Raw genomic sequence first — 27,171 nt, forward strand, 5'->3', positions numbered from 1 at the left:
TCACCAATTAGTAAACTAAATACGGACAAATATGGATTTCCTTCTTGTTCCACAACTACCCAACTCAATTTCTGAACATATCAGTGAAGAAAAATAGCTTGAATGCACTCTAGAAATTCACTTCTGAGGGGCAAAAGTTCCCATTGCAAAGACCATAAGACATAAGACAAAGGAGCAGTATTAGGCCATCTGGCCCATCGAGTCTGCTCCATTATTCAAACATGGCTGATCTTTTTTTCATCTCCTTGTTAACCCCATTTCCCAGCCTTCTTCCCATAACCCTTGATGCCATGTCCATTCAAGAACCTATCAATCTCTGCCTTAAATACACCCAATGACCTGGCCTCCACAGCTGCATGTGGCAACAAATTTCACAAATTCACCACTCTTTGGCTAAAGAAGTTTCTCCGCATCTCTATTTTGAAAGGTTGCTCCTCTATCCTGAGGCTGTGCCCTCTTGTCGTAAACTCTCCCACCATGGGAAACATCTTTTCCACATATACTCTGTCTAGGCCTTTCAATATCTGAAAGATTTCAATAAGATCCCCCCTCATCCTTCTGAATTCCAGTGAGTACAGACCCAGAGCCATCAAACGTTCCTCGTATGATAACCCTTTCATTCCTGGAATCATCCTTGTGAACCTCTTCTGGACCCTCTCCAATGCCAGCACATCTTTTCTAAGATGAAAGGCCCAAAACTGTGCACAATACTCAAGGTGAGGCCTCACCAGGGCCTTATGAAGCCTCAGCATCACATCCCTGCTCTTGTATTCTAGACCTCTTGAAATGAATGGTAGCATGGCATTTGCCTCCCTCACCACAGACTCAGTTAACTTTCAGGGTGTTTTGTACAAGGACTTCCAAGTCCTTCTGCACCTCGGATTCCTGGAGTAACTCAGAAGACCAGGCAGCATTTATGGAAAGGAGCACGGTCAATGCTTCGGATTCAAACCCTTCGGCGGGACCCCATTACCTTTGGTGTCTTTACTATCAAGAACCTAATGTCATCTGCTTTAAGTATACCCGATTACTTGACCTTCACAGCTGTCTGTGGCAATGAATGCTGCAGATTCAATATCTCTGGATAGAGACATTCCTGCTTACCTCTGTTTAAATTCACATCCTTCTATTTTCATGCAGTGCCCTCTGATCCTAGACTCCCACACTATTGGAAATATGGTCTTTATATCCACTCTATCTAGGCCTTTCAAAGTAAATTTATTATCAAAGCACATAAATTTCACCATATACAACACTGATATTCATTTTCTTGAGGGCATACTCAATAATTCTATAGAATAATAAGCATAATAGAATCAATAGAAGACTGAGTTCATCCAGTGTGCAGAAGACAACAAACTGTCCATATACAAAAGAAGGAAATAATAATAATAATAATAATAATAATAATAAGCAATAAATATCGAGAACATGAGATGAAGAGTCCTTTAAAGTGAGTCCATAGGTTGTGGGAACATTTCAATGATGGGGCAAGTGAAGTTGAAGTGCCTGATGGTTGAGGGGTAATAACTGTTCCTGAACCTGGTAGTGTGAGTCCTGAGGCCCCTGTACCTTCTTCTTGGTGGCAGCAGTGAGCAGAGAGCATGGCCTGGGTAAAGCTGGTCACTGATGATGGATGTTGATATCCTGTGACAATGCTTTGTGTGGATGTGCTGAATAGTGAGGAAGGCTATACTCGCGTTGGACTAGACTATGTCCACTATGTTTTTGTCAGATTTTCCATTCAAGGGCATTGGTGTTTCCATACCAAGCTGTGATGCAGCTAGTCAATATACTCTCCACTACACATCTATAGAAATCTGTCAAGTTTTTAGATGCCTTGCTGAATCTCTGCAAACTCCTAAGGAAGTAGAGGCACTGCCAGGCTTTCTTTGTAATTGAACTTACCTGCTGGGCCCAGGATAGGTCCTCTGAAATAATAAAAGTGAAAATTTTAAGTTGCTAACCCTCTCCACTTCTTATCCTCCAATGAGGACTGGCTCATGGACATATGGTTTCCATCTCTTGAAGTCCATAATCAGCTCCTTGATCTTGCTGACATTGAGTAAGAGGTTGTGGTTATGACACCACTCAGCCAGGTTTTCAGTCTCATTTGAATCACCACCTTTGATTCGGCCCATGACAGCAGTGTCATCAGCAAACTTGAATATGGCTTTGGAGCTGTACTTAGCCACACAGTCAAAAGGTTTCAATGAGATCCCCCTTGTTTTTCAAAACTCCAGTGAGTACAGGCACATTAATCCTTCTCTTCCCAGAATCCTTCTCGTGAACCTTTCCAATGCAGCATATCCGTTCTGAGTGAAGGGATCTGAAAATGCTCACAATACTCCAAGTCCGGTCTGACCAATGCGTTATAAAGCCTCAGCATTATATTCCTTCTTTTATTTTCTTGTCCTCTAGTCTCCCATAAAAAACCCTTTTAACTTTAGCTATCAATTTTCCTAATCTCTGAATTAATACATTCTATCAATACACTTACCTTATGAGAGTGCTCAATAATGCCCCGAAAGCAATGGTCCTTATGGTCTATTTTCATGCTGTATAACTGTATGACTGCACTGTTTCTGTCAAGACCATAAGATCTAGGAGCAGAACTAGGCCATTTGGCCCATCAAGTGGGCTCCGCTACTTCATCATGGCTGATCCAATTTTCCTCTCAACTCCAATCTCCTGCCTTCTCCCCGTATTCCTTCATGCCCTGACCAACCAAAAATCTACCACCCCCTGTCTTACATACACATAAAGACTAAGTTTCTACAGCTGCCTGTGGCAAAGAATACCATGGATTCACCACTCTTTGGCTGAAAAAATTACTCCTTACTTCCGTTCAAAAAGGATACCTCTCTACTCTGAGGCTGTGTCTACTGGTCTTAGACTCTCCCACCATAGGAAACATCTTCTCCACATCCACTCTGTCAAGGACTTTCACGATTTGATAGGATTCAATGAGATCACCTTTCATTCCTCTGAATTCTAGTGAATACAGGCCCAGAGCCATCAAACACTCTTCATATGACAAGCCATTCAATCCTGAAATCATTTTTGTGAAGCTTCTTTGAACCCTCTCCAGTTTCAGCACATCCTTTCTAAGATAAGGTGCCCAAACCTGCTGAACAACAAGACCTGTGAACAACAGCCTTTTTTAAACAGAGAGTAGTGAATCTGTGGGAGGCTCTGCCAGAGACAGCTGTATATTTAAAGCGAATATCTATAGTTTTCTGATTGGTCAGGGCATCAAAGGTAATGGTGAGAAGACTGGTGTATGGGGTTGAGTGGGATCCCAGATCAGCTATGATGGAATGATGCAGACTCGATGGGCTGAATGGCCTAACTCTGCTCTTACGTCTGATTCTCTCATGGTCTATGTAACAAAAACAATAGCATTCAGCAAATAGAAGAATAAAGTTTAGTAACTTGAAAACATTAAACTAATTCAAAGGAGGACAGGGAGTCTGAAATGCATGTTTGACTTTTAGTTTACTTTAAGCGAGGCACTCGAGTATGCAATTCATGTATTTTTACACATAACCTGTAAATTAATGATTGAAACAAGTAAGAATGCTTAATCAAACAATATATATACAAGATTACTCAAATATTAGGGAATATTTCCAGGTACAATAATTTATATTTGAGATTCAGTTCATACTCAGAACAAGATTTTTTCTTAATGTCAGGTTAGAATTTAACTGATTAATTTTCTTTGTCTTTTAATTTTTTTTCCTTAGTATTCCCTTTTCAATTTATTATTTCTGAAAATTGTTTTTAATAGGATTTGGATCTCCTTAACATTGTTAATATTGACATCCTTTGCTTAATTACTTCTTTACCCTGAGAGTTGAGGAACGACTTGTAATGTATGGATCTATTTCTTTTAAAGCGATGACCCCCACCCCCTTAGCACTATGTATTGATCTGTTGTTTGCACATGTGATGTTGTCTACGCATGCGCGTTTTCTCTCTTTCCCGCTGCAGTGTGAATACACCAGTTAAAGCCATCTCCCACGTGCATGCTTTTATTTAATTGATAAGTAGTTGTGCACAGACACAACAAATTGGCAATGAGTATGAACCTGAAAATCAGAAAATATCATGAACTGCAAGAAAAGTTACGGGACGAAACAGCCAGAGTTAAACAGCATGAGAAGGCCGTAGGATTTGTCTGTAACAGTGGAAGACACAATGAATTTAAAGTGAAAATGCGCGATGGCTTCAATTGGGAAAGTTGACAAGTTCGATGGCACTAGTGAAAGTGGGCATCATAAATCGAGAGGGTTGAACTGTATTGTAACGTGAACAACATGGAGGAGCAAAAGAAAGCCCCTGCTCTCCTTAGCTTAATGGGCCCAAGGACGCACAGTCTCTTATGCAATTTAGTAACCCCTGCAAAGACGGCAAGCAAGGTATTCAATGAAATTGTTACAATTTTACAAAATCACTTGATCCGTAAACCACTGATAATAGCTGAGAGATTTAGATTTCACAATGGATCCAGTCAAAAGATGAAAGCATCCTGAGAACATTGCAGAACTGCGCAAACTTTCCCAGGACCGTGACTTTAGGGATGGACTTTCGGATACATTAAGAAACAAGCTTGTATGTGGTATGCATAGCTAAAGCACTCAAATGAGGCTCCTGGAAGAAAGAGACCTAACCTCAGAATGGACATTGACCATTGCAATATCGTTAGAGCAAAGGATGCAGCAGAACTACTGAAAAGGAGGTCGGAATGAAAAATGCTCAAAATCTTACTGAATGGTGCAAAAAGCCAGAGATGTTATCGGTGTGGCAAATCCTTCCATGATGCAAAGACTCCAGGTTCAAAGAAGAAGCGTGCCGAAAGTTTCCAGAGAAGGTCACAGAGAGAGAGTGTGCAAGGCTGTCAAAAAGCACAGCCGAGTGAAAAGTCACAAACTCCAAACTAAGCAAATGCATAAAGTGACCACATGCTGAACAGAAATAGACAACACAGGATCTGACAAAGGTGAGTTATTTTGTCTAAAGCTGCATAGTATTACTGAAGCGGATCACAAAATCATATGGATCACAATCGATGCGTCTGGTGTAAAACTGAAAATGGCACTGGGCACAGGGTCAGCTGTGTCAATAATTTCTAAAGCTGACTACAACAGACTGTTTTCTAAGATACAGTTAGAAAACGCCTCGGTGATACTAAAGGCTTACACAGCATAAAAGTGTCTCCCAAAGGCAAACTGAAAGTAAATGTGACGTATGGAGGCCAAACACAGTAGTTAGAGCTTTATGTATTGAAAAGTGAAATGTCCGCACTTTTTGATTGAGAATGGTTGAGAAAAATCCAACTAGACTGGCACTCAATCAAAGCTCTCAGTGTGATATCAATAGGCAATGGCAGCCCAGATGGTAGCACTAACCAGAGACTGGCACCACTGCTTAATACTGATGAGATGATGTTTGAGAAGGGGATTGGTAAACTGAAGGCATGAAGGCCAGAATTGAATTGAATGAAGCAGCAACATGAAGATTCCATAAAGCACATTCAGTGCCTTATGCACAGAGCTTGGGGGCATCTGGAATTCTCTCCACGGTTGAGTGGAACAAGTGGACTATGGCCATTTTCCCAGTGATCAAGAAAGGGAAGCCAGAGCCATTCACATATGTGGGGGTTTCAAGGAAAGCATCAACCCAGTGTTGTGCATGGTGCAGTATCCCCTGCCATGAATAGAAGATGTTTTGCATCTTTGGCAGGTGGGGAGAGGTTTTCAAAGATTGACTTGTTATACACCTATCTGCAAATGGAGATTGAGGGTTATGCAGGAAGTTCCTCACAATCAACACTCACAAGGGACTGTTCCAGTATACTTGTCTCATCTTTAGCGTCGCAACACCTCCAGCAATTTGGCAAAGAGCAATTGACCAAATGCTCCAAGATATGCCAGGAACACAATATTACCTTGATGACATTATCTTGACTGGCAAAAATGATGAAGAGCACCTCCAGAACCTTGGCAAACGAGGAGTGATCCAAGTTTGTCAAAGTTCTATGAAATCACGATGTAAGGATGGCCAGCTCATGGTAACCCTAAGTTTCCAGAGTTCTCAGCACGTTGAGACCAACTATCGACATGTAAATGAATGGTGATGTGTGGATTTTGTGTTGTGGTTTCCTCTAAAACCACACCAGAGTGTTAGAAAATCTGTGTGAAGGACACCTGCATACAGTCAAGATGAGATAAGAGTCTCACCCAGAGCTATGTGTAGTGGCTGGGAAAAGATGGATAGATTGAAGACTTGTCCAAAATCTGTTCAAGATGGTAGTGCAGAATAAACCGTTCAGCCAGTGAAGCAGTGTGGAGCTTTGAGATTGGACAGGAAGACCTTGCACATGATTACTGAGAAGACACCCGGTAGGATAGCTACAAGAACTGGACCACTGATGTACACAGTTGATGTTGGACATCAGTCATGGAGATGCCATGTGGACCATCTACTGGATGCTCAACAGAAGAACACACCTGAGTCCATTGCATCCTACAGGATGGACGGGTTATAGTCAACAGAATTACCTCTCAGTCATGATCACGTTGCTGACAGCAACATGACATGGGGAACAGAACGTTAACTTAGACAAGACACTTACCAAACCCGATGCCACTCCATGGGTCCAGAGGCACAAGAGCATTGTCCATGATAAGTTACCTGCCAAGCCTGATGGCACGCCACATGTCCAGTGGCACTATCCTGAAAGAAACAGAGTGGCATCAAAAGGACTGAACTTTTAGAACTGTGAAGTTAGTTATGGATTGTTACTGTGAAAGCATGTTTATTTGGAATATGGGTTTATGAAAGGGAAATTGAATACTTTGTACATACACAGTTTTATGTTGCATTCATCTCAAGGAGGAGGAAGTGTAATGTAAGGATCTATTTATTTTAGAACAATGACCACCCCCTCCAGCACTACGTAATGATCGTTTGTCTGTGCATGCACTGTTGTTCATGTATGTGCGTTGTTCTCTCTGTTGCTACAATGTGAACACACCAGTTAAGTCATCAGCCACATGTGTGCTTTCATTTAATTGATATGTAGTTGTGCATTTATTTATTAACTAATTCCCTTTGGTTTTATTTCTTCACTACCTGCTTCTACCTCTGCATTGAATTTGTGCTCCTTGAATTCTTGCTTCTGTACAGTTTAGTCAGATACCTTTGTATGAATGCCTTCATCATGGGGAATCCATGCCAATGTGCAACTTTTTGAACAAGCTACAAGTTGGAAGGAAATTCTGAAGTGTTTGCTTATGCAGAGAGAGACAAGTGTTTCTTCAGGTCCCCAGCTTTGTGACAATGTTGCCAAGGCTGGGCACCATGATAGTGTAGCAGTGTAGTGTGATTCTATTACAGTAGTGTGACGCTATTACAGCTTAGTGTGATTCTATTACAGTAGTGTGATGCTATTACAGTATGGTGTGATTCTATTACAGTGTAGTGTGATGCTATTACAGTGTAGTGTGATGCTATTACAGTGTAGTGTGAGGTTATTACAGTGTAGTGTGATTCCATCACAGTAGTGTGATGCTGTTACAGTGTAGTGTAATTCTATTACAGTAGTGTGATGCTATTACAGTGTAGTGTGATTCTATTACAGTAATGTGATATTATTACAGTGTGATGTGATGCTATTACAGATTGGGGTGTTGTGGTTCAGAGTTCAATTGTCCTCTGTAAGAAAGTTTGCACATTCTTCTGGGTTTCTCCCTGGTGCTCCAGTTTCCTCCCTCAATCCAAAGACTTACTGTTTAGTAGGTTAATTGGTCAATGCAAATTGTCTTGTGACTCAGCCTAGCTTAAATCCATGTATTGATAGGTGGTGCAATTTGGTGGGGCAGAAGGGCTTGTTCTGCACTGTATCTCGAAATAAAATCAAATCATATGCCATTGCTCAAATAATGAGATGAGTCCAGTGCATCTGGCTCAGTCATCCACATGAGCATCTGGTGAAATATTTGTTAACAGGTTTTAGACTACAGACAAGCTCAACTTTCCTTATCAAATCATGAAATCATAAGACATAGGAACAGAATCTCATCATCTGCTCTGCAATTCCATCACGGTTGGTTTATTATTCCTTAAAATACCATTATTCTGCCTTTTCCACATATCCTTTGACACTCTTAGTAATCAACAACCTCAGCTTTAAATAAACCCAATGATTTTGCTTTTCAGCTGTCTGTGGAAATGAATTCCACAGACTTGTCACCTTGTGACCAAAGAAATTGCTCCTCATCTCTGTTCCTTGAATTCTATGTGGTGCCCATTTTTTCTCTGAGCTTTCCTGATGGAAATTACCACTGGACAGGATTTCTGTGACCTACAGGATGAAGTTAATCTTGGTGATCCTCTGACCCTGCCTGGGCACCTGTTCTGCTTAAGACCTGCAGAAGAGCAGAGATTTATGAATGTAGTACAGTCCATCATGAAAACTAACCTCCCTTCCCCTCTGTCTACATGCCCCACAACCTTGGGGAAAACAGCCAGCATAATCAATGTCACCTCCCACCCTGGTCATTCTCTCTTCTCTCTCCTTCATGTACCACTAGGCTCTAATACCTTATTTGCCAATCTGCACATCACTCTCTCTGCTACTGGGCTCTGTACCTCCCTGTGCAACTGGATTCTCAACTTCCTATCAGGCAGACCACAATCTGTACAGATTGAAGATAACATCTCCACTTCACTGATAATCAACACTGGGGCACCCCAGGAACATGTACTTAGCCCACTATTCTACTCTTTCCACTACAATGACTGTGTTGCTAGGCACAGCTCAAATGCCATCTGTAAATTTGCTGACGAGACAACCATAGTTTGTAGAATCTCAGCTGGTGGTGACAGGACGTACAGGAGGAAGATATACCAGCTAGTTGAGTGGTGTTGCAGCGATAACCTTGCACTCATCGTCAGTAAGACCAAAGAGCTGATTATGGACTTCAGAAAGGATGAGGCGAGGAATGCACATCAGTACTTATAGAGGATTAGAAGGGAGAGAGTGAGCAATTTCAAGTTCCTGGATGGAAATATCTTTGAGGAAGTAACCAGGTCCCAACATATCGATGCAGGTATAAAGAAAGCAAGACAACAGCTATATTTAATTTGGAATATGAGGAGATTGGGTAAGTCAACTAAGACACTCGCAAATTTCTTCAGCTGTAACATGGAGAGCATTCTGACTCTGCATCACTGTCTAGTATGGGGAGGGGGATCTAGGCTGCATGCACAGGATCGAAATAAGCTGCAGCGAGCTGTAAAATTAGTCAGCTCCATCTTGGGCAATATCCTCCATAGTATCCAGGTCATCTTCAAGAAGTGGTGCCTCAATGAACATTACATCACTACATTTTTATTTCTATTTTTGCACTGCTTTTAAAATTTAACTATATATATATATTTACTGTAATTTGCACTTTTTTCCCACTGTTATTAGGTATTGCATTGGACTGCTGCCGCAAAGTCAAAAAATTTCACAAAATATGCCAGTGATACTAACCCTGATTCTGATTCTAATATTGTAACATTACATTCTGCATTCTGTTTCATTTTTTTGTGCAATCATGATATACTTATGTTGGGAATGATCTGACAAGATGTCAGCATGATGATATAACAATTGTTGACATCAAAGATCCCCCTGAAGAATAACCTCATAACAATCAATATCAGAAAAGAGAAAGAATGAACCTAAATCTGCAAGCTTCTGAGGAAAATCTCATTTACTTTGCCAATAATCCAAACTCCAGCCCAATATCTTCAATGTTATCCGTTTGAGGAATGAATCAACAGAGGAAGAAAACAAGATGCCCCCATTTAACAAAGTGTAGCAGAACAAAGATAAAAATGGTGAAGGATATTGAATGGGCTTCAGTCTGAATTGACAGACGCAGAGTTCACATCATTCTCCACAGAAAACAATTGACAGCTCCGCTGGAAACAATTTCTTTCTGCATTGTGTTCATTCTTCCAATCCCAAGTGAAATAAACTCCAAACTTGCAGCAGAAAGTAAAGAACTTTGTCAAATTTGCTTAAATTGATCTGGCTCTTTCTTTCTTTGACTACTCCCACTCCATAGTCCTCTGAATATGGATAGATGAGTTTGCCTAGCAATTGTCACTTGCTGTTGAACTTTGCAGTAGTATCGTTGCATACGAATTACTGTCTATGCTAATGCAACCACACAAGCTCGAGGGGCTGACAAACCCATTTTTTTCTGGAAGACGAAAGTGGTAGAAAATAAAGATTATCTCTATTTGTACATCAAAACATTGAAAGATGGTGAAATGTCTTGTGTGATTCTTTTTTTTTCCTGTTCTGTGATATTTTGGGTAGCCGGCAGGCATCACCATGTTTCTGGTGCCAACCTGGCACACCCATAACAGTCACCGTAAAGCGATTGCACTAACTGCTGTGCTACTGTGCCAACTCAAACAATCAGTATGGAGTACTCAGAGGATGGGAAGTCACAGAGTAATGAATTATAAACACCATCATTCTCAGATCTTAGGGAAGAATGGTTTCTGCAGTGATTTACAGTTCATGATTCTGTTTTTGCTCTAACAAGTAGTAACCCTTGGATAATATTGACTAGCACCTTTAGGATGCTTCAGGAAATCTCTTTTGGCCTAATGAACATTATTCTCTGTTGATAAATTTATTGCCACAGGCTTCCAGGGCCAACCTTAATAAGGCCATCCTAATAGCATAGATAGTATCCCCATTAATTCTAGACTTCAGAAAGGCTTCAGTAAATGCAATTGGAATACTGCTGGTTTTACATCAACTCTGCTTCCCAGCATTCATTTCAAATCATCTGATTACTCGATAAAACTAATTGAAACAAACGCCTCCAGTATCAACATATTGATTAGAGTTCAACTTCTAATGCATTTATAATCCTTGTAATGGATTTTTTTGTATAATAGGGAGAGAATATTGTGCTATTAACTGTGATAGACTTTTAAAGTAACCATCACTTGTTCCATTGGCATCAGAGATTGCAATTGACAAATGAAGTCTGTCATGCTTAAGCATTTTCTCAGTTATCCCAGATTCCTCCACATACCTGAATGTCCCTTTATGTTTATAAATAACCTAGAGCTAAAGATGTACCTATTCTTCACTTTATATTACCGGGTTTCTATTTTCACCAGAAAGGGTTCACTGAAACTGTCATTCCTTCTACTGATTACAATCCATTGATGTTTGGTCACCAAACATACCTTACTGAGATCACCAAGACTCAGATCATAAAGCATGTTAAGTGTTGGTTAACTATTACTGTTTTCTAAAGTTTAGGCTTTTGACTCCAGTAATTTCACTAACCTTGTTGCTTGTACAGAGCTCTGTCATTGATCCAGCTCTCAGCATAGCAGTAAGCCTTTGATGACATCGACGTGAATCTGCAAAATTCTTGCACTGGAGATCCTAGGGCCACATCTGCACCACATGTATGGACTAGGAAATGGTGAAGGAGTAGGGGCAATTGAATGCTGTATTAGAGGAGTGAAGGGAGAGATAACACTCTCAGCATGTCATTCGTAAATACTTGAGCGTCCATGTGGCTCCCACAGAAAATAGGCAGTTTCAAACTTCCAACACCCCTTCTCTAATAATGGAAACCATTTGGTCCTTTCATTTTCAAGGCTCAAAGTTGTGACTTAATTATGTTACAGATAGCCACAAATCTCTGATTGACAGAAATCATTGTCATTAAAAATGACACTTATGGTGGTGCATTATCTAAAATGAGAGAATGAGTTTATTGAACAGCTTTATCACTTGATTTGCTTTGAACAATGGCATGAGAAACCAGCTGAATTGTATTTGATTAAATATTCTACATGGGTCAACATTACTCTGAAACATTTCCCTTGGAAATTGCAAAGCCAAAGGGCCAATGCTTACTTGTAATTATTACCTGTTTTACAATGAAGCAACAAACTAAATAAAATTGGGATCAGAGTTGATCAAATTGACCTGTAGAAATTCACAGCTAACTTCACCAGGCAATGTTTAATAGGATCTCCCAACTTAGTTGGTCTGCAGTGATTGCCCTTCAAGCCAAGGCACAGTCGTATATTATACCATGCTGACAAGGACACACATTATCTGTTAAATTTTCTAGGTATGTAATACAATCAAAACCACATGAAAATTGGGAGGTCCCAGACTGGTTCCGGCGGCAAGCTACAGCAGCTGTTCAGAATGGAAAATGATTGAGAACTGAATTGAGTTCATTCTGAGGACTTATTATCATAATCAAGATGAATTCAAGGCTTCAATCGGGCCATGGTTAATTTCTGTCTGCTCACAGGAATGTCTGAGGCAGTTGGCAATTTGATGGTGTGAGGGTTGCTTGCGGGGAGTTGGGGCATGGAACTGGAACTGGTAGCTCACTGTGTACCATATCAGATTGATTGTGGGAATGTGGCGAGTGCGCACACAGCCATTTGATGTCACTTGGCCCTTCTATGCATGGAGGGCTCTCTCTTTTGGGTGTGGGCTTTCGAGTGCGCATATATCTTTCACCTTGGCGGGCATGGCTCATCGATCCCACACTGCAAATTGCACAGCATGTGCCATTACTAACATGACTCAATAAAACTGTTTAATTAAATGCTCAGCGCAATATGTAACATATTGTCATTGAGTATGGTGCAATTATGCCCTGGCTAGTCACACTTTCCTTATGGAGGGGAAGCACCTCTCTTGATCCTTTTGACAACACAGAAAATAATAATATAAAATTTTTGTCTTTTTTAAAAAAAAGAGGGGACCTCCACTGGTCCATTTAAGGATTATTTATGAAATAATTTATGACAGAGTGATACTGTCCTGGAACTCATTCAGCTATTGGCTGTTTTTGAAGTTTGGGTTTGTAATGGTTGCAGGAGCATCTTTTTGATACTTACATGAAATCTGGTCACTCTTCCCCAATCCACATATGAGTAAAGAATTTCCAAAGGAAGAACAGATACAAAGTAAGATCAGACCTGACTCCAGAATACCCTTTCGTAATACCTCTCTCAAGCTATTAGCAGACCAAGTAGTGATAATGCTAAACATAAGAGATTCTGCAGATGCTGCAAGTCCAGAATAATGCACTCAAAATGCTGGAGAAACTCAGCAAGTCAGGCACCATCTATGGAAAAGAATAATAAGGCAAAGTTTCGGGCTGAGGCCCTTTATTAGTGATGATGTTAGGGGCATGAGGTATTTTGCTCCTATGTTTCAGCAGCTCCCCCCCCCCCATTGTTTCTTGAATTTGTTGACTTCTCTTGGAAAAGCAGTAGCCTGCAATTGTTTTATCTTCTATATATGGACACTGGAAGCTTTACTGTAGGTGATTTGAGTGAACTCAAGGTTTCTAGATGATGATAAGAATCAAAATAGGACTTTGACCAATAGTCCTTGGGCACTGAGAGCCGTGAAACTGAACACAACAAAGGTTTCTCTTCCCTCAGCAAAGATGAGATCTGAAAACAAGACTATTTTGACCCGTCTGATGCAATCACTAACTGGATAAAATAGGCGAGCCACTGGGGAAAATCATAACTGCTGCAGACACATTCTACAGCTGGAACTCGATCAGAATTCTATTAAGCTTTGATAAGGTCGGCTTCTCAATTTTTGCTGCAGATTCAGGGAGTTGACTAGAGTGGATGGGTTCTGGCTATAATGGGAATGTGAGACTTAGCTTAAGCAGTTTAGTAATCACCAGCCTCAAAATGGCTTTGCGACATTCAACGAATCTCTACTGCTGCTAAGTGTCCTGCCTGGATTCCAATTATCTGAAAGGAGCGGGAAGAACTTCTCACAACACGATGAGTTAATGGACAAAAAAATAAAAATGAAATAAAAGGTTTGATTGGAAATGGATTTTGTGCCCAGTATTAAACTGCTCCCTCTAGATTTTTCTGAATTATTTGAAGCAAACAACAATATAACATTGCCATGCCAAATGACCTTTATCTTCTGTACAAAGGCCAAATGATTGAACTCTCTAGTTTATTGGAAGAGTTATTTAGGTTAGCTCAGCCATTCTAAATGATCTTCAACTATACATAAAAGCCAATTAATCAAACCTGTATCATTTTATTTTAAGAAGAAGGAAAGCAACTTAATCTGATTTGTAACCAAATAAAAAATCCCAAGTCTTTTACTTGGAATAACTTCCTGACAATGAGCACCAGGCACAGGTAATGGATAGACAGTGCAGAATATACTGCTAAAGTGCATCAGAGTCTATTTTCACTTATCATTCTGCAGGCTGTATAAATTGTGGTATAAAGTACCATTTCCATTGTACGCCGTGTGTAAGTGAAAATCCTGGATTGATCCAAGCAGAAAACGAAGGTGAAGATATTTTAATAGAGGGGTAAAAAAACCTAGCTTTGAAAATTGATTGTTCATAAAAAAAACACTTAATATGTTTTTTCCCAATTTGGTTGCCATGGTTCCTGGATTACTATACACTTCAAAAGGCCTCATGGTTTGAGTTTGCCAGTAGCCAGCTATTCAAAAATGAGCTTGAGGTTCAGATACTCATCTTTTTAGATTGCTTTTTAAAATATGTAATATTCATTACTAGTTAAAGAACAGATTTATATAGAGAGATGGTTACCACATTAGATTTGTAGGGCCAAATCTGGTTGTTTCTTTTGAATGGTTTGATCAGTTTGCTGTCAAAGACCACAACGATTTCAGTGGAATTCATGGGGTTTCAGAGACTAAGTGGAAGGCATGTTACTTTTAATAATTATTTATTTTTAAGTTATTATTTCAGGAATTCCACAGGCCTGGATGAACCATAAGATCCATATGATATATGTGTGTGTGTGTGTGTGTGTGTGTGTGTGTGTGTGTGTGTGTGTGTAGGAATTCAATGGTATGGGGAAAAAGCTGTTGTTGAATAGATGAGAATGTGCCTCCTTCCTGGCTTCTGGAGGCTTCTGTACCTCCTTCCTGATGGTAGCAATGAGAAGAGGGTATGTCCTGGATAATGGGTGTCCTTAATAATGGACACCTCCTTTCTGAGACACTGCTTCTTGAAGATGTCTCAGGTACTACATAGGCTAGTACCCAAGATGGAACTGACTAATTTCATAACTTTCTGTAGCTCCTTTTGGCCCTGTGCAGTAGTCACACCACCACACCTCCCCGTACCATACCGTGATGCAGCCTGTCAGACAGCTCTCCATAGTACAGCTATAGAAGTTTTTGAGTGTTGCAGTTGACAAACTTAATGAAGTATAGCCACTGTCTTGCCTTCTTTATGGCTGCATCACTTCGCCGGGACCAGGTTAGATCCTTTGAGATCTTGACGTCCTGGAACTCAAAATTGCTCACTCTCTTCAGTTTTGATCCCTCTATGAGGATTGGTTCATGTTCCCTCATCCTACCCTTCCTGAAGTCCACAATCAGCTCTTTGGCCTTATTGACATTAAGCACAAGGTTGTTGCTGTGACACCACTCAACTCGCTGGTATGTCTCGCTCCTGCACACCCTCTCATCTCCATCTGAGGTTCTACCTACAATGGTTGTATCATCAGCAAACTTGTAGATGATATTTGAGCTATTCCTATCCACACAGTCGTGGGCGTACAGAGTGTAGAGCAGTGGGCTAAGCACACCCCCAAAGTGTGCTAGTGTTGATTGATAGCGAGGAGGAGATATTCATACCAATCTGCACAGATCATGGTCTTCCAGTTAGGAAGTCAAGGGTCCAATTGCAGACAGAGGTACAGAGGCCCAGGTTCTGTAACTTCTCAATCAGGATTATGGGAACGATGGTGTTAACCATTGAGATATAGTCAATAAACAGCATCCAGACATAGGTGTGTGTTTTGTCTAGGTGATCTAAGGCCCTCTGAAGAGCTATTGAGATTATGTCTGCCATAGACCTATTGTGGCGAAAGACAAATTGCAATGGGTCCAGGTCGTTGCTGAGGCAGGAATTCAGTCTAGTCATGGCCAACCTCTGAAAGCATTTCATCACTGTAGATGTGCATGCTACTGGGCGATAATCATTAAGGCAGCTCACACTACTCTTCTTAAGCGCTGGTATAATTGTTGGGTTTTTGAAGTGTGGGAACTTCCGCCTGTAGCAGTGAGAGTTTGAAAATGGCCTTGAATACTCCCCCCAATTGGTTGGCACATGTTTTCAGAGCTTTACCAGCTATAATGGCCTGCTGCCTTGAAAGGGTTCACTCTCTTTAAAGACAGTCTAACATTGGCCTCTGAGATGGAGATCACAGGGTCACTGGGTGCAGCAGGGATCTTCACAGTTGTAGTTATATTCTACCTTTCAAAGTGGGCGTGGACAGCATTGAGCCCATCTGGTGGTGAAGCATCGCTACCTTTAATGCCATTGAGTTTCGCTTTGTAGGAAGTAATGTCTTGCAAACCCTGCCAGAGTTGTTGTGCATCTGATGTCGCCTCCAGCCTCATTTGGAATTGTCTCTTCACCCTTGAAGTAGCCCTCCACAAGTCATACCTGGTTTTCTTGCACAGACTTGAATGCCACAGTTCTAGCCTTCAGCTGGTGACGTACCTGCTGGTTCATCTATTGCTTTCAGTTTGGGAACACAGCAAGTGTTTGTAGGCACCCTCATCCACACAGGTTTTAATGAAGTCAGTAACAACTGCAGCATACTCATCCAGGTTCGCAGACCTCAGGTGCAAAGAAGCACTTCTGGACTAAACTGGAAGCACTGAAGGTTGCTTGACAGCTGTGGCAGGGCTTGAATGCTGTCACCTGCTACAAAGTGAAAACAAGCGACATGGGTGACAACAAGGCTTCATTCCCAGATGAGCTCAATGTTTTTAATGCTCGCTTTAACCATCAAAACATAGAGGAAACTTCATGAACTTCCAGAACCCCTGATGACCTTGTAATTTCAGTCTCTAAGGCTAATGTACGAGCAGCCTTCTGGAGAATGAGCCCACAGAAAGCATCCAGCCAGCCCTGAAAGAATACCGGGACGTGTGCTAATGACCTGTGCTGATCAATTGGCTGGAGTCCAGAGAGTTCACCAGTATCTTCAATCTGTTGCTTCAGCAGCCTGAGGTTCCCACCTGCTTTAAGCAGGTTTCAATTATACCAGTGCCTAAGATGAAGTTGGTAACCTGCCGCATGACTATCATCCAGTAACACTTACATCCACTGTGATGACGTGCTTTAGGAAATATGATGAAATATATCAACTCCTGCTTGAGAAGCAACTTGATTCAACTTCAGTTTGCCTACTGTCACAACAGATCAACAGCAGATGCCATTTCATTGGTTCTTCACTCATCCCTGGAGCATCTGTACAGTGAAGCTGTTCTTCATTGACTACAACTCAGTATTCAATACTATCATCCCCTTGAAACTAGTCAATAAGCTTTAAGACTTTGGTTTCAAAACCTCCTTGTGGAACTGGATCCTGTGATTTCCTCACTTGCAGACCCCAATCAGTTTTGATTGGCAACAACATCTCCTCTACAACCTCCATCAGCACTGATGCACCACAAGGCTGTGTGATTAGTGTGCATAGCCCACTATCCTACTCACTTTCTACTTTTGAGTGTGAGGTTAAGCACAGCTCCACTGTGATATTTAAGTTTGCTGATGGCAGTCTGTTGTTGGCCAAATCAAAGTTAGTGTTAAATGTTGCCACCTACACACACACACACACACACACACACACACACACACACACACACACACACTCACACACACACACACACACACACACACACACACACACACACACACACACACACACACACACACACACAACCAAGGAGTTGATTAAAACCACAAGACCATAAGACATAAGAGCAGGACTAGTCCATTTGACCCATTGAGACTGCTCCAACATTTCATCATGGCTGATTCCAGATCCCATTCAACCCCACACACCTTCCCTCTCACCAAATCCCTTGATGCCCCAACCAATCAGGAATATTTAAACTTCTGCTTTAAATATACCCACAGACTTGTTCTCCACTGCAGTCTGTGTTGAAGCATTCCACAGACTCAGCACCCTTTGCCTAAAAAAATTCCTCCTAACTTTTGTTTGAAAAGGTTGTTCCTCCATTTTGAGGCTGTGCCCTCTAGTTCTAAATACCCCCGCCAGAGGAAACATCCTCACCACATCCACCTTTTCTCATCTTTCATTCCCGGAATCGTTATCGTGAACTCCCTCTGAACACTCTCCAGCACATACTTGCTTTGATAAGAAGGCCAGAACTGTTCACAATACTCAAGGTGAGGCCTCACCAGTACCTTATAAAGCCTCAGCATCACATCCTTGCTCTTATATTCTAGAAGTCTTGAAATGAATGCCAACATTGCATTTGCCTTTCTCATCACTGACTCAACCTGCAAGTTAACCTTTTGGACGTTTTGCACAAGGACTCCCAAGTCCTTTTGCACCACAGTTTTTTAGATATTCTCCCTATTTAGAAAATAGTCTGCACATTTTTTTCTTCTACCAAACTGCATGACCATGAACTTTCCAACATTGTGTTTCATTTGCCATTTTCTTGCCCACTCTCCCAATCTGTCAAAATCCTTCTGCAACCTTCCTGTTTCCTCAACACTTCCAATCTTTGTATCATCTGAAAATTTGGCAACAAAGCCATCAATTCTATTATCTAAATCATTGATATACAGAATAAAAAGAAGTGGTCCCAACACTGACCCCTGTGGAACACATTAAGTCACTGGCAGACACCCAGAAAAGGATCCTTTTATTCCCACTCACTGCCTTCTACCAATCAGCCAAAACTCTAACCATGCTAGTAACTTTCCTGTAATACCATAGGCTCTTGGTAAGCAGCCTCATGTGTGGCACCTTGTTAAAGGCCTTCTGAAACTCCAAATATACAACATCCACTGCATACCCTTTATCTATCCTACTTGTAATCCCCCCCAAAGAATTCCAACAGGTTCATTAGGAAACATTTTGTCTTAAGGAAACCATGCTGACTTTGTCCTCTCCTGTCCTGTGTCACCAAGAACTCTCTGACCTCATCCTTAGCAATTGACTTTAACATCTTCCCAGCCACTGAGGTCAATCTAACTGCTCTATAATTTCCTTTCTTAGTGGAGTGACATTTGCAGTTTTCCAGTCCTCTGGTACCTACATGGATCATGACTTTAGGCTGTTCACTCTCCCACTTAAGAATACTGAGGACTCAATCCAAGATATTGCGGATCCTGGCACACAGGAGGCAACATACCATCCAGGAATCTTGTTCTCGCCCACAGAATCTCCTGTCATTCCCCTAACTAATGAATCCCCTATCACCACAGCAGGCCTCTTCTCCTCTTTCTAACCAAGGAACTGTCAACCTCTGCTTTAAATATAACCATTGACTTGGCCTCCACAGCCATCGGTGACAATGAATTCCACAGATTCACCACCACCTGACTAAAGAAATTCCTCCTCATCTCTGTCCTACAGTACTTATAGCCACTCTTGCACTCAAAACATTAATATTTAAAACAGGCAATTACTTATATCAGCCAAAGATAACAGATTGCTACATTCATTAATGTTAGCTATAAAGTTGCTGGTTATAAAGGTTTTATTTCAAACAGGAACTCCTGTGGTGCAATGGAAATGAATTACAGACAGAAATGATGGACATTTTTTTGAAATATATTTAGTAATCTTATGGAATTGGCTTTCGTTTTCAAACAGTTCAGTGGGTGAAACCAATCCCTGCATTGGATATATCCGACAAGATAATATTTCCAGAATGTTCTGTTTGGTGCTGCTGGTTAACAATTCAAATATCAAAAAGGTGCATGATGACTAAGGGAGCTGAGAGTCTGGATTTTTCATTCACTTCATGCTTGCAAGCTGCTGATGGGATTGTGTGTTTGTCACAAGTGAGGGACCGAGGAACTAGGTTCAGCATTGGTAGTTGACCTAAAGATGATTGTCATCCATTGACTGTGCATTAGTTCCATCTACCATGAGAAAAAAGCCCTGGTTTACACGATGACTGGACTTACTACAGTCAATGAAGATTGTGAGAATTACTTACTCCCTCATGGCTGGTCAGTTGAGTCAATGACTACCTAAGCTACAAAGACCAAAGATATTCCAAGTTCCATTTACAACAGGTGAATTCTGTCTGGGTGACAACAACACAGTTGATTATTGTGTCATGGAGTTTAGCAAGTCAACGTTGCAACTGCAGAACATCCACCATTAACTTCATGAACAAATAGGTTTCTGTGAATAGAGGATGAGGAGAGATATCCCTCCAACAGGTGAACAGCTGGTGACACTGTGAAAACTGGCTGGATGGGTCAACAACCCAGGGAAATTAATGCTGTGGAAAAAGCCTGTCGTGTAAGTCAATCATTGAAGGGCCATTGGACCTCGTGTTAGTTCTCCAGCATAGATTACCCCAGCACCACTCAAGTCTGCTTACCCTCTCTGCTTTGAGAGTCAGAGAGCAATCCAGCCTCGATGCAGGACCTTCAGCCCAACAAGTCCCATCGGACCGTGAAACGACCCAACCAGTCCCAGTTCCTGTCTTCAGCTCATATCCCTCCAAACTCTGCCCCTCTATGGCCCTTCAATGTTTAAGAGCAGTTTGGATAGGTACCTGGATAGCAGGGATATGGAGGGCTGTGGTTCTGATGCAGGTCAATTGGTCAGGCAGTTTAAATGGTTTGGCATGGATTAGATGGGAAGAAGGGCCTGTTTTTGTGCTGTACTTTTCTATGACTCAATGACTCTTTTTTCAAATGCTTCCTATATGTTACTTCTATACCTGCCTCCCGATTCCACTCAGAACAGAATCCAAAAAGATGGCCCGGCTTAACTTTGTTTAAAAAAAAGTGCTAACTCTCCTGAATATCAAGCAGTAGTAAATCAAGACATTTGGATTTGCTGTGGTGTCTAGAAGACATTTTGCCACTCATCCGAGAGGCTTCTTCAGTTCTGATCCATGGTGGGTAGTTTTCTGGCTTATAAACTCTGTGAGGTAAAGCAATGACATGAGGGTCATTAAGAGTTGTAGAGGTAATGAGAGGGTCATTAGTCTTATATTTCCATGTATGGAGGTATGAACTGTTGTGGAGACACCAGGGTAGAGATGTAAGTAGCTGACAGGTGGTGTCGTACCCAACCCCCTCTGTTCAGCGATGGGTTTTCCATTGTGACAAGGATGGCCCCTTTCACCCCTCTTTTAAGCTGCCTGTCCTGCCTGTTCAAAATGAGCACATTGCTATCATCAAAGGAGTGTCCCTTGTCTTTTAGGTGTAGATTTACAGCTGAGTCTTGACCTGAGGTGTTGACCCTCCTATATTGGTCCATCCGTTTGTGAGGCGATTGTTTTGTCTCGCTGATGTACAGATCTGTGTAGTTCTTATTACATGGGATAGCACATACAATATTGCTCTGTTTTTGTTTGAGTGTAGGATCCTTGGGGTGGATGAATTTCTGTCTGAGTGTGTTTGCAGGTTTGGAAAACCCAGGGATTTGGTGTTTGTTGAAAATCCTCCTGAGTTTCTCTGAAACTCCAGCTACATATGACATGACTATGTTTTTCTATCTGCTTTGCTCCTTACCTCTGTCTATTGGGCTGATGTCCCTGCTGGTTTTTGTTGCTGTCTTGATGGAAGTCCAGTCAGGGTAGCAACAAGCTTTCAAAGCCTCTCTCAGATACTTGTGCTCCTTGTCTTTAGCTATAATGCTCGTGGGCACATTCTCAGCACAGGGATGTAGTGTTCTGATAATCTCCAATTTATGTTGTAATGCGAGATTAGTCAAACTGTAGGTACTGATCTGTCTGGGTTGATTTCCTATAAACTTCAATGTCTAGATGTGCATTTTCTTTGATAAGTACTGCACAGTCTAAAAAGGCCAGTCTATTGTTCCCAACGTCTTCTCATTACCCCCTACGACTCTTAACGACCCTCATACCTTTAAACAGCTCATGGAGTTCATAAGCCAGAAAACTACCCACCATGGATCAGAACTGAAGAAGCCTCTCAGATGAGTGGCAAAATGTCTTCAAGACAACACAGCAAGTCCAGTTGCTTGATTTACTACTGCTTCATATACAAAGACCTGGATGACCAAGATCCTTCACAGGGAACACTATTGAATGCATGGATCAAATGGCATGAAAGATGTAACGAGCTTTCCACTTTGTTTGTTCCTGTGAATATAATTTCATTGTGAATAAAGTTTATTCTGAGACAATAAACACAAGCTGAGAGTTCCATTTCCACAACTGCTGCAGTACAGTTAAGCTGATTGAAAGCTGGTGCAGCTGTGCTGAATTTTGCATCATCAGCAAACCCTGTCTATCTCTGCAGTGTGACGGCAGAACAGGTTAACACCCAGATGATGGAATGCTGTCTCTTAACCACAAGGTCAGAAATGCTGGCATTCAGCTAATGAGGGGCATATACAGTGTATATATTTGAACTTCACGCAAGCGATTCGGAAGGTGATGCTATGTTTAACAACCTGCTTTCTCAGCACACCTGACCTGCACCTTGTGAGCTAAAATGTATTATCATAAACAGACATTGCCTGAAGCATTCCAAGAACTACTGCCCATTGTGAAAGTAGGTTCAGATACTACCATGACCACAATTGGGAAGCTTCAATCTTAGATTACACCTGGTAGAGGGGATGACTATCAAGGTACTGGCATGAACAGTCAAACTAAGTGCACATGTATAGTTAGAGAGTACTACAGCTCAGAAACAGGCCTTTTGTCCCTTCTCCAGGCTGACTTGATCAATCTAGTCCAATCTATCTGCACCTGTGCCGTATTCCTCCAGATTCCTCTTATCCATATACTTATCTAAACTTCTCTTAAATGGTACTTTTGAACTCATATCTAGCAATTTCTCTAGCAGCTTCTTCAACACTTGCACCACCTGCTGAGTGAGAAGTGTTGCATGTTCATTCAGTGACAATCTAAGCACTAAAGATCTAGTTTGACTTTTGGTTAGTTACTCATTCTGCCTAAACAAACGGGAATCTTTGTGTGGCTCACTTCATTTGACATAGTGCTGTAGAACGGCAGTTTGTTGTAAAAACCTTTTCTGACTCACCAACATTCTTCAGTGAAATAAATCTACCAGCTCTGGCTCACACCTAGCCCCACAGTGACAGACTTGACTCTGAACTGTCTGCTCCTTTGGCTCGGCAAACCATGCAAGATGGACTAGTCCAACAAATGGTGGACTAGTAAGTGACAGCCTTTCCTGTGGGTAGAAGTGAATAGGAGGGAGGAGGGAGAGGTTGCAATTCTAGCTGCAAGAAGGTCCCACATGTTCTTAGGTCTGAAGTACACCGCTACTCTAATTCTGGGTCTCTTCCATTGCTTCAGGAATTGGCTGGCTTTACACAGGCTGTGATTAGTAGCGTTTAAAATGTGAACTGTACAGTTATTAACATTACAGGGTCCAGGTTTTGACATTATATAATCGCTGAAAGAGGGGGCATGTGAAGACAGAGGTAGCAGGCCCACGTAACATATTGGAAGCGCTTTGCCAGATGCATAACTGCTGAAGTCACTCTCTCCACTTTCTTTTTGCATTTCAATTGACTTTTATTTTATAGAGCAAGTTGTACACATTGCTGATGTTGTCCACGTCCATGGCCAAATCCACATCTAAACTGGAATTCTGTGTCTGTACCAGCCCCAGCTTTAGCCTTCTTGTCTAATCAAAATCTTTAATCATGATCAGTTGGATCGTTAGGCTCTGCCCTTGTAGTTTCTGAATGGGTCTTGTGTCATAATGTAGCAGGAAAGATTTCTGGAGGAAGCTGAAGGTAGTCACATAGGTACTGGATGGCCTTGTGGGTCAAGAACCAGTAAAAGCATCTTCAAGCAGACTACTTCTTTACATAACCACGAGATTTCAACGACTTCATGACCTTTATAACAAGCAGATTAGGGACAATTTTTTTCTGCCAACTCAAAACGTTTTGACATTGATGTGCCATGGAGAGCATTCCAATAGGCTGCATCACTGTCTGGTATGGAGGGGCTACTGCACAGGACGGAAAGAAGCTGCAGAGGGTTGTAAATTTAGTTTGCTCCATCTTGGGTACTAGTCTACAAAATACCCAGGACATCTTCAAGGAGCAGTGTCTAAGGAAGACAGCTTCCATTATTAGGGACCTCCAGCACCCAGGGCATGCCCTTTTCTCACTGTTACCATCATGTAGGAGGTGTAGAAGCCTAAAGGGACACACTCAGTGATTCAGGAACAGTTTCTTCCCCTCTGCCATCCGGTTTGTAAATAGACATTGAACCCTTAAACCCTACCTCACTTTTTTAATATATTATTTCTGTATTTTTTGCCCGATTTTTAATCTATTCAACATACATAAACTTTATTTATTTATTTTTCTACTATAATATGTACTGCATTGTACTGCTGCTGCTAAATTAACAAATTTCACAACACTTGCCGGTGATAATAAACCTGATTCTGATTCCGATTCCGATTTGCACAACTTTTTTTGTTACATTACATCCTCTTTTGAAGAGCAGCTCATAGATAGCAATATGGTTTTCTCTGGGGCATCAACATCTTCAACTCTTGTGACCATTGAATGTGCTTTAGGTGAAGAGAATGCAATATGGCCTCTTGACGGTTTTTGTGCGGACTACACTCCTTGCAGTGGTTCTAATCATTGCAGAATCAAGAGCCAGTCACTTTGATGCTCAGCCACTTAGAGGGAAGAGGTTTGCATTGCCCACATCTGATTATGAATTACAGTGCTCTACCAGTAGAGGACTACAGAGCCTGCTAATCTGTCAGCAAAAACGATGACTGATCCCAGCTGCAGTCAGCCTTTTTGCACTCTCGGTATGAGCGTCACACAATCAGAGCGTGATCTCTCAGCAAACGTGAAGGAATCAAGGACACTTGTCTTCAGGAGATTAGTCATGTGCGGTCTAATCAGATCGTTAAAAAGGAATACAAGTTAGCACCACCTCCTACATAGGGGAGGAGAAGGCATGCATGTTCCAGGTTTAGCAGCTTTAACTTCCTGGGTGTTAACATATTGGATGATCTGTGCTGGATCCAGTACATAATGGTGATCACAAGGAAGGCATGCCAGCATCTTTACTTTCTTAGAAAGTTAAGCAGATTCGCCAAACAGTCTAACAAATTCTACAGATGTGCAGTTTGGAAGTATTCTGGTCTGGTCTGGCAAGTCAAATGTGTAGGGAAGTAAGGAGCTACAAGGAGTAGTAAGCCGTGCAATGCATCATGGGGACACTTTCTGTACTACTAGTTATGTCTACAAGAGGAGCTACCTTGAGATGGCAGGATCTGTTATCAAAGATCCCCACCATCAGGCTACGCCATTTTCCAGACAGTCACCATTAGTCAGGAGGTACAGAAACCTGAAGCCCCACATCACCAGATTCAAGAACAGCTACTTCCTTCAGTTATTCTGTTTTTGAACCATTTTCACTAGAATAACACAATGTTTTTATCTGTTCTAATCTTGTTGTTTCTTGTAGTATTGTGCATAATTTATGTTTTTTTTTGTGAATGCTATTTATATGATGCACCTGTGATGCAACTGTATTTCATTCTGCCTGTGCATATAGTACATGTACTGAGCATTTGACAATAAACTTGACTTTGACTTTGTTGCACTGACTGCTCCAGATTTATATGTGCTGCCAGTGCATGCCAAAATCTCTAGCTATCTTGTGCTCTGTTGCTCCATCTGTCTGACACCTTCACTCTAGTTGATAAACTGAATGTAGGGGCCGCTCAATTGAAGAGTTCAAATTGCAGGCTGAGCTTTTGTAAGGTGTCTTTAATGCAGCAAGTGTGTTCTTCTGGTTTAAGATGGTGCTGGTGAAGCACGATGACAACTTGCTGGTAGCAAACAAAACAGAAAATTACTGTATTAATCATTCTTTTTCTTGACATGATCCCTGCAATCAAAAGCCTGTAATTTCCCTTTTGGAGTTGAGTCATTGAAATGCCTGTACTGCCTGACATTGTTGCAGTGTGAATTCAGGTCTTGAAGGTGCAGGATGGTTGTGGTGGGGTGAGTAGGGGCCAAATCGAGGCAGCGGGGCCGGGATACAAGAATGGAAAATGAGCCAATGTTTGGCCATTGAACTTGGAGGCGATTTGATGCAACAGAACTGAGGCGAGGCGAACAGAGGCAAGTGGAGATGGTGGGGCCTGGACCAAACAGCAAGAAAGACCCTGGGGTTTGATTGATTTAAGTGCTTGGCTAAATTGGAAAGGTCGGGAACAGGCAGAATCGAAGTGGTGGGACCCCAGGCCCAAGAGCATATCAAGGAGGCAGGGCCTAAGTCCAAGCGCAAGGAACAGCCTAAGGTATGGGTGATTTAAGCACATGACCAAACTGAAAATTTCTGAGTGCTGGGGCTAGAGGCGATGAATGTGCTGGTTCAGCTCACTGTTCTGTGAGGTTTACTTGCCTCTGCACTGAACTTAGGCTGTAGTCTGCAACTAATGGGCTTCTGAATCAGCTGTAGTGATAACTAACTTTGTGTCTATGTAGTAAACAGCAGTTCTGAATGTAGTTTGCCTACTTTCATTATTTGTATGATTTTTCCTACACACTGGGTTTCTTTGCTTTGTGGATGTCCGTAAGGAGAGGAATCTCAAGGTTGTAGGTAGTATACGTACTTTGATAATAAATGTACTTCGATCTTTTGGTCACGCAGAGGCTTTATGATTCAGTGAGAGTGGCTGTAGTTGTTAGTCCAAGTTTCTGAATTGTGTGCCTAGAATGAAATTACAGTGCAGCCAGAGGCTGCTGATTCTTCAGTTCGCTGGAAGTACGTGGAACATGGACGTCACATAAAAGGGATGACAAAAATTTTTAAACCTTTCCTATGTTGGGGAAGGATGGGATGGCAATTCAAAGTTCAAAGTAAATTTATTATCAAAGGACGTATATGGCAACAGATAGTACCCAGAAATTCATTTTCTTGTAGATGTTCACAGCAGAACAAAGAAATACAAAAGAATCAGTGAAAAACTACACACAAAGACTGACAGACAACTAATGTCCAAAGAAGACAATGTGCAAGGACAAAAACAAACAAATCATTAATTAATCAATCAA

This window comes from Hypanus sabinus, chromosome 11 (genome assembly GCF_030144855.1).
Source record: "Hypanus sabinus isolate sHypSab1 chromosome 11, sHypSab1.hap1, whole genome shotgun sequence".
Classification (NCBI taxonomy): Eukaryota; Metazoa; Chordata; class Chondrichthyes; order Myliobatiformes; family Dasyatidae; genus Hypanus; species Hypanus sabinus.